Source organism: Peromyscus eremicus, chromosome 2 (genome assembly GCF_949786415.1).
Source record: "Peromyscus eremicus chromosome 2, PerEre_H2_v1, whole genome shotgun sequence".
Lineage (NCBI taxonomy): Eukaryota > Metazoa > Chordata > Mammalia > Rodentia > Cricetidae > Peromyscus > Peromyscus eremicus.
Genome location: NC_081417.1, coordinates 105,409,179 through 105,416,643, shown reverse-complemented (window position 1 = coordinate 105,416,643; position 7,465 = coordinate 105,409,179).

Sequence of the window (7,465 nt, the reverse complement as noted above, 5' to 3'; positions counted from 1 at the left end):
AGAGGCATTCCTCTCATCAGCAGTACCACTGTGTCTCACTAACTACACACTCTACAACTGATAGACCAGGGATAAAAGCAATTGGGATTTAACATCTCGCCCTAACCTAAAAGCCAAATTGTAAGATATATTCAAATGACTACATCTATACACACGCACATGCACACACATGTGAAAATATAAGGCAGGCTCTTCCATTCATATTAAATAGTACAGCTGACAAAACCTCAGAAGATCTGTGAAAACACTGCATGGCAAAACTCTTGCACTTTATACTAAGGCCAACATTCTCAGTCTGTTCCCAGGTATGAAAAGGAAGGAAATTAACTTGTTGGGGGTACATGTTTGTTCTGATCTGGACTATCTTGACATAGACTTGACAAGCCTTGCTATCTTTGGTTTCTGGGTCATGTTCTTATCTTAATCAATTGTGTCATTCAGTACTTTGCAAGAAAAAGTATCCATAATTTCAGATGGTGCTAGAGAATGCCAGGCCTCGGCTGTGTATATAATGCAGTATTTTCTCCTTTAACTTTTATACATTTCATCATCGTTTGGCACTGACAGTAACTTGCAGACAGCTGCAAAGAGATTGGACCCTGTGAAGAATGAATTGTGCCAGCTTAAAGATTTCCAGGCACTTAACAGTGGGCCACTCTCCTTCCTGCCAGATGTTAGATATGTTGCCATGAAAATAAACCAGAGGGCTACAAACAGCAGTTCCTTCGATCAATCATTCCTTCAAAGCTAAATTAGAATGGCAAAAAACAGAAAATGACTTAATATAACCAAAGGTGACACCACATTGTACCTTTGTGTTTCAGTTCATATAAAGTAACTCCAGAATTCTGAGCTTTTGGAGGATGCATTGTATAACCTACTTCCAGCATAAATAAGTGAGGATATAGACATCTTTCACAGGGAACTCCATGGTTGCTTCAAATTAATGTCTTCAATGTTTTAAAGAACTGCATTCAGGTTTGATGCTATAATTATGAGTTTATGAATGTTATATTTATATAGCCATATCCCATGATGAGTTGGAAATAAACATAAATTGACCTAGGCAGGAAGGAAATGATGGAATGAATATAAATATCATTTATAGTGGAGGAGGGGAAGTAGAACAGTGTAGTTCTTCAAAGATAGTACCCATGAATGACTTCATTGATTAACCTAGAACCTCTTGCCAAGACTGTAGTTAATTTTTGTTTCTTATTGAACTTACTTCAAGAAAATTATCTTTCTTTTAAACATTTAGTTTATTTATTGTATGTATGTGGTGATATTGTGTTACCCAATATATCGTGCACCCTAATAAATTTATCTGGGGTCAGAGAACAGGGCAGCCACTAGACAGGCACAGAGGCCAGAAAATGGTGGCACATACACCTTTAATCCTATCACTTGGGAGACAGAGATCCATCTGGATCTCTGTGAGTTCAAGGCCACACTGGAAACAGCCAGGCGTGGTAACAAGAGCCTTTGATCCCAGGAAGTGATGGCAGGAAGCAGAAAAGTATATAAGGCATGAAAACCAGGAAATAAGCCCTGGTTAAGCTTTTAGGCTTTTGAGCAACAGTTCAGCTGAGATCCATTTGGATGAGGACTCAGAGGCTTCCAGTCTGAGGAAACAGGATCAGCTGAAGGAATTGACAAGGTGAGGTGCCTGTGGCTTTTTCTGCTTCTCTGATCTTTCAGCATTCACCCCAATACCAGGCCCTGGGTTGGTTTTTATTAATAAGACCTGTTAAGATTCCTGCTACATATGTGAGTGTGTCTGTGTGCATGTATGTACACATGTGTGAAGGTGTCCTCTAAGGCCAGAAGAGGGTCCCAGATGCCCTGGAGATGTAGTTACATTACTATGATCACTAGAGGGTTCAGTGGGGTATTATACTATTGAGGCCATTTTGATTTATCTTTCTTGAGGTTACACATGGCTGCTTCTATCTTGATGAGCCAAGATGGCAGCCAGCCACACATTCACCAAAAAATTTTGACCTGTTACCTAGAAAATATCTGGATCATAACTTCATACTTAACACTTGTAGTCAGTGGTTTTCCTGTGTCCTGCCTGGTCCTGCAGCCACTCAGACCCAAGTAAACACACAGAGGCTTACATTATTTACAAACTGTATAGTCTATGGCAGGCATCTTGCTAGCTAGCTCTTATATCTTAAATTAATCCATAACTATTAATCTATGTATCACCACATGTTCCATGGCTTTACCTGCATCCTGCTGTGGATATCGCTCTATATAAATAAAGCACTGATTGGCCAGTGACCAGGCAGGAAGTATAGATGGGACAAGGAGAGAGGAGAATTGAGGAAGGAGGAAGGAAAGGGAGACCGGCTGGAGCCACTGCCAAGACAAGGAAGATGTAAAGTACCGGTAAGCCACAAGCCACGTGGCAAAGTAAAGATTAATAGAAATGGGCTGAATATAAGAGTGAGAGCTAGACAATGATAGGCCTGAGCTAATGGCCAATCAGTTTAAATAATGTAAGAGTCTGTGTGTTTATTTTATAAGTGGGCTCTGGGACTGGCGGGACTTGGCGGTGGGAGCTGGAGAAAAATTCTCCAGCTACAGCATCCCATTATATGTTGCTTCTTGGGTGGCTGGCTTGCATCTATTCCCTTATGCTTTTCTTCTTCCTGTCTATCTGCTTGTATTTCCTGCCTGACTCTAAGCTGTCTTGCCATAGGCCAAATGGCTTTATTTATCAACCAATCAGAGCAACACATATTCGTAGCGAACAGAAGAACACCCCAGAGGAAACACTCTCCTCTCTCTTTTCTCTTTCTGTCTCTTCTGTCTCTCTCTCTCTCTCTCTCTCACACACACACACACATACACACACACACAGAGAGAGAGAGAGAGAGAGAGAGAGAGAGAGAGAGAGAGAGAGAGAGAGAAACATATGAAAGGGAACTCCAGGCAATTCTAGAGCAGCAAGCATTCTTAATCACTGATCCACCTTTCCAGTGCCCCCACCAAGCTCTATTTTTACATTCATATTTACTTACATCTACATCTTACTAAATTTTAAAGAAACCAGGAGAAGCCAATTGCTTCTTTGATTCTAACTATGATTTGCTTGCTAGCATTTAAGCCATTTTATAGTTGTGTTAATCCGCCATCATTTCACAGTAGTCAACATTTTGACAATGACCTTTCTTGATTCATGTAAACTGACTGTCTGTATGCTAATTATTTAGGTTAATAGAATGGAAAAATTAAAGGCACAAATTTAAAATAAAATGTTCCTATAGTTCACTAATTATTAACTGTGAAACCTAAGTCCAATCACTTCTCCTTTAAAATTGTACTGTTGTTAAAGAATTACAGTGCAATAGTCTACAAGTATTCATGGCTTTACTTTTCATGGTGGCAATAAACCATGGTCTGAAAATATTGAAGAAAAATTTCTGAAATATACAACTTATAAGTTTTAAATTGTATATAATTCTAAGCAACATGATGAACCCTTGTGCTACCCTGTGCTAGTCCACCTTGAACATGAGTCATCCATCCCTTTGCCCACTGATCCAGGCACTGATTTAGCCTTGACTATAAGTGTTGTGTGACAGATACACAAGTCTATGAATTCCTGAGAGGATGTCTAAGACAAACCAAAAGTAATGATTTCATCACATATTGCTGAGCTTTAATTGGAGTTATTAGCAGGAGTATTGTTGAGGGGTTACTTACAGAAGTAGAAATGACTCAAAGGTAGCCACATCACCAAATGCCCATTCCAACATGGAAGCGAATGTGCAGGCAGTTTGACAGTAGGGCAATCTTGTCTCTTCAACTTCAGAATCCTCTCCCCTAGCATGTATTTACACCTTTTTATACTTCTGGGGAGGAGCCACCGACAAACTTCTAAGTTTCTGTTCTACCATACTTGTGACCTTTTGTCTCCTGAGTCTCACAAACATTTTGTGCCTTCCCCTTTAGAGGGAATTACCAAATGACAAGATGACCTACTGTACTAAAGTAGTCCTGGTGCTTAAATAATCCTTGTTGTGCTCAATAGTGACACAAGGTGCAGAAGCAATGAAGTTGCCAATTTAAATGTCAAACAGGAGCCATAAGTATGTCTTTAAGTGAAAAGGTTAAAAACTCACCATTTAAGGACAAGTACTACTACTATACTAATAATAATAATATGACTTGTCAAACCAAATAAGGTCCCTCCTTTGGTGTTTTCAGACAGTAGAAGCTCCTATGTCTCATAGTGACTGTCATTGACCCCACTTTATCACTTCATGTAAGCATTGTTGTCTTACATCATCATGGAAAGAAGAGTATTTACAGTGCAGTAAGATATACTGAAAGAGTATGTTTACATAATTGTATAATAAGTGCTCTATTTAAAGATTATTATTGTTAACCTCTTTCTGTACCTAATGTATAAGTTAATTGTTATCACCAACATGGATGTATAAGAAAGACTAGTATAGGCAGGATTAGGATTTGTTGCTAGTCACAATATCAGATATCCATTGAGAGTCTTGGAGTATAACCCCTCTGAAAAGAGGGAACTATTGTAAATGTAGTTACTTCAGAATTGTTGTAAGAATTAAATTTAAACATATTAATAGCACAAGTGAACTAGGATTTTTATTCAAATGATCTAATGAGCTGAGTTTCCAAATCACATGTAGATATAGCCTGACATGTATGAAGCAAAGAAGATATTGACACAAGAAAAAATGCAAAGTAGAGAAACCTCAACTGAAACCACAAGTCTTAGACCAAGGATAGGATTCTGCTTAACTTTGTGCACAACTAATTCATTTGATTATCATTTCCTTCTCAAAGTCACAAAAATATGACTGTTTCTAAGAAATAAAATTAGGTGTGGTTAGAGATTAATAAATCAAAACATTTAGATAGGAGAAAAATAAATAATAATTTTGTATGCTCATATAAAACTGTGTTTATATTAAAATAATGTTTTACTGTCCTCTCTGGTTTTAATTGTCAACTTGAAACAACCTTGAGACACCTGGGAAGAAAGAAGTGTCTACTGGAGGACTGCCTGGGTCAGAATGTCCTGTAGACATATCTTTGGGCCATTGTCTTGATCTGCTGTGGGATGCTCTGTATGTTGTGAATCTGTTGTTCTGATTGGTTGATAAGTAAAACGCTGATTGGCCAGTAGCCAGACAAGAAATATAGTTGGGATAAACAGACAAGGAGAATTCTGGGAAGTGGAAGGCTGAGCAGAAGACTCTAGCAAGCTGCCTAAGGAGCGACATATAATGAGACACAGGTAAAGCCACTGAATGTGTGGCGATACATAGAATAATAGTTATGGGCTAATTTAAGATATAAGAACTAGCTAACAAAAAGCTTGAGCCATGGCCATACAGTTATAATTAATTTAAGGCTCTGTGTGTTTACTTGGGGGACACAAGTGGGAAAGATTTGTCCTGACCGCCGGCAGGTTGGGACACAAAAAATTTAAGCTACATTGAGCAATAGTTGACATAATAGAGTTCTGCCTCCTATAGACAGCACCATCTCTAGGCAGGTAGACTTGGCCTGTGTAAGAGTAGAAACCAGAAAGCCAGCCACCAAGCAGCATTCTTTCATGTGTTATGCTTCCAGTTCCTTCTCTGACTTTCCTCAGAGATGGTTTGTGACCTGGAATTATAAGTCAAATAAACCCTTTCTTCCTCAAGTGGCTTTGCTGAGAATGTTTTATCACAACAGAAGAGAACCTAGAAAATTAGTATATGTATATTTAAAATAAAATGAGCCAGGAAAATATTTTGCCACCAAATATTTATATAAAAACGTTTCAGGAAGTTATTTGATTTAGAAAAGGAGTCAGTAGTGCAATATTTGCTTACATCAGGAATTTAAGCTTGGTAGAAAATATCAAGACTGAAAATATCTCTTGGTGTATACTTATTGCAGGATCTTTAAAAAAAAATCAATGCTGGAAGTAAATCACCTGGAACTAAGACCCAAGTAATTTTTCTGAGCAAAGGAGCATGTGTAGATTTGTGGGGGTCCATGTCTCATGAGGGAAAGAAGGTGGAATAAGTGGAGTAACTACTCAGACAATCAATCAAAATAACTGGCCAGTTACTGTGATATGTGCTGATGTGTTTGTCAGACACTCACTTAAACACAAAACACACAGGGAAAGCAACCAAAGCAGTAAGAAGTAGACTTTTGAAGAGAGGCAAAGAAAATAAGACAAGGCATCCATAAAGGGGTGACTGAGACACCCATGAAACACACACTCATTCCTGACAGCTTAAGGTGTTCATCTATCAGTTAGTTCCAACTTTTGCAAAGAATTTAACAATATTGCTGATGACTATTTTTGTTTGTCAATTTGATTACATCTGGAATTAACTAAAGCTCAAAAGTTGAGGGGCACAATTGTGAGGAATTTTTGCTTAATTTGAGGTGGGAAGATCTACTTCTAATCCAGATCTTTGAGTTAGTAAGAAACACATGGCTCTTAAGGCAGGAAGACACACTAATCTAGTTGTCTTAAGCTGAGAAACTCATCCCTGAACTGTACTACACCTTCTGCTAGAAGCCTGTGTAAAGATGTGGAAGAAGGAAGCTTTTTATCCTGCTTGCTCTTGCCTCATTAGCAAGTCCATGCCTTCAGTGACATTAAAGCCTAGCCTACTTCTTTGAGATTCCAGAACATACTGCACATCTATCTGCTCAGACATCTAGCCTCATGAACTGAGAAACTATTAGATGTTTTTAACTTTCCATTCATAGCCAGCCATTGCAGGATTAGTAGGCCATAACCTATAAGTGATTCTAATATATCCCTTTCTGTATATAGAGAGAAATTCATTCTATAAGTTCTGTTACTCTAGAGAACCCTGGCTAATATGACCACCTTCAAGTAGACAATCAAATGGGCATTTCTCTATGATTCACTTTACCAATGAGGACTCAAACTACCATACTAAGGTGAATGTTTAGGCAAAAGAGGCTCCTGATATTATATTTATGGAGAAAATGCATGCGACTCTTAAATCTAGACCATTGTTTCAAGATCAAAAATATGAATCAAAAATTCAGGTTACCCATTTACAGAGGTGAATCAGCTTTGTGCTTGCACTGAACCCACCCTCTGGTTTCCAGCTCTCAGTTCTGTATGGAACTAATAATTCTACTTCTCCCAGCATGCTCTGGATAAGTTTAGACAAATGGGGCACTATGAGAAACTTGAAAAACAGGCAAATGTAGAAATCCAGGATTCCACCCACTCCTCTCCTCCAGGCAACTCTCTGTGGGGATTCCAATCGTCCTTACTCCAGTGCCCCCAGCTATTTTCATATATGTTTGCGTGGATCAGTCTTCACTGTAAATTTTTAAAATTTTTAAATGTATCCCCTAGATCACTCCTAAATATTCATGTCAATCATTGCCATTCCTCAGAAGCTTTCTTCAGCTTTACCAGATACAA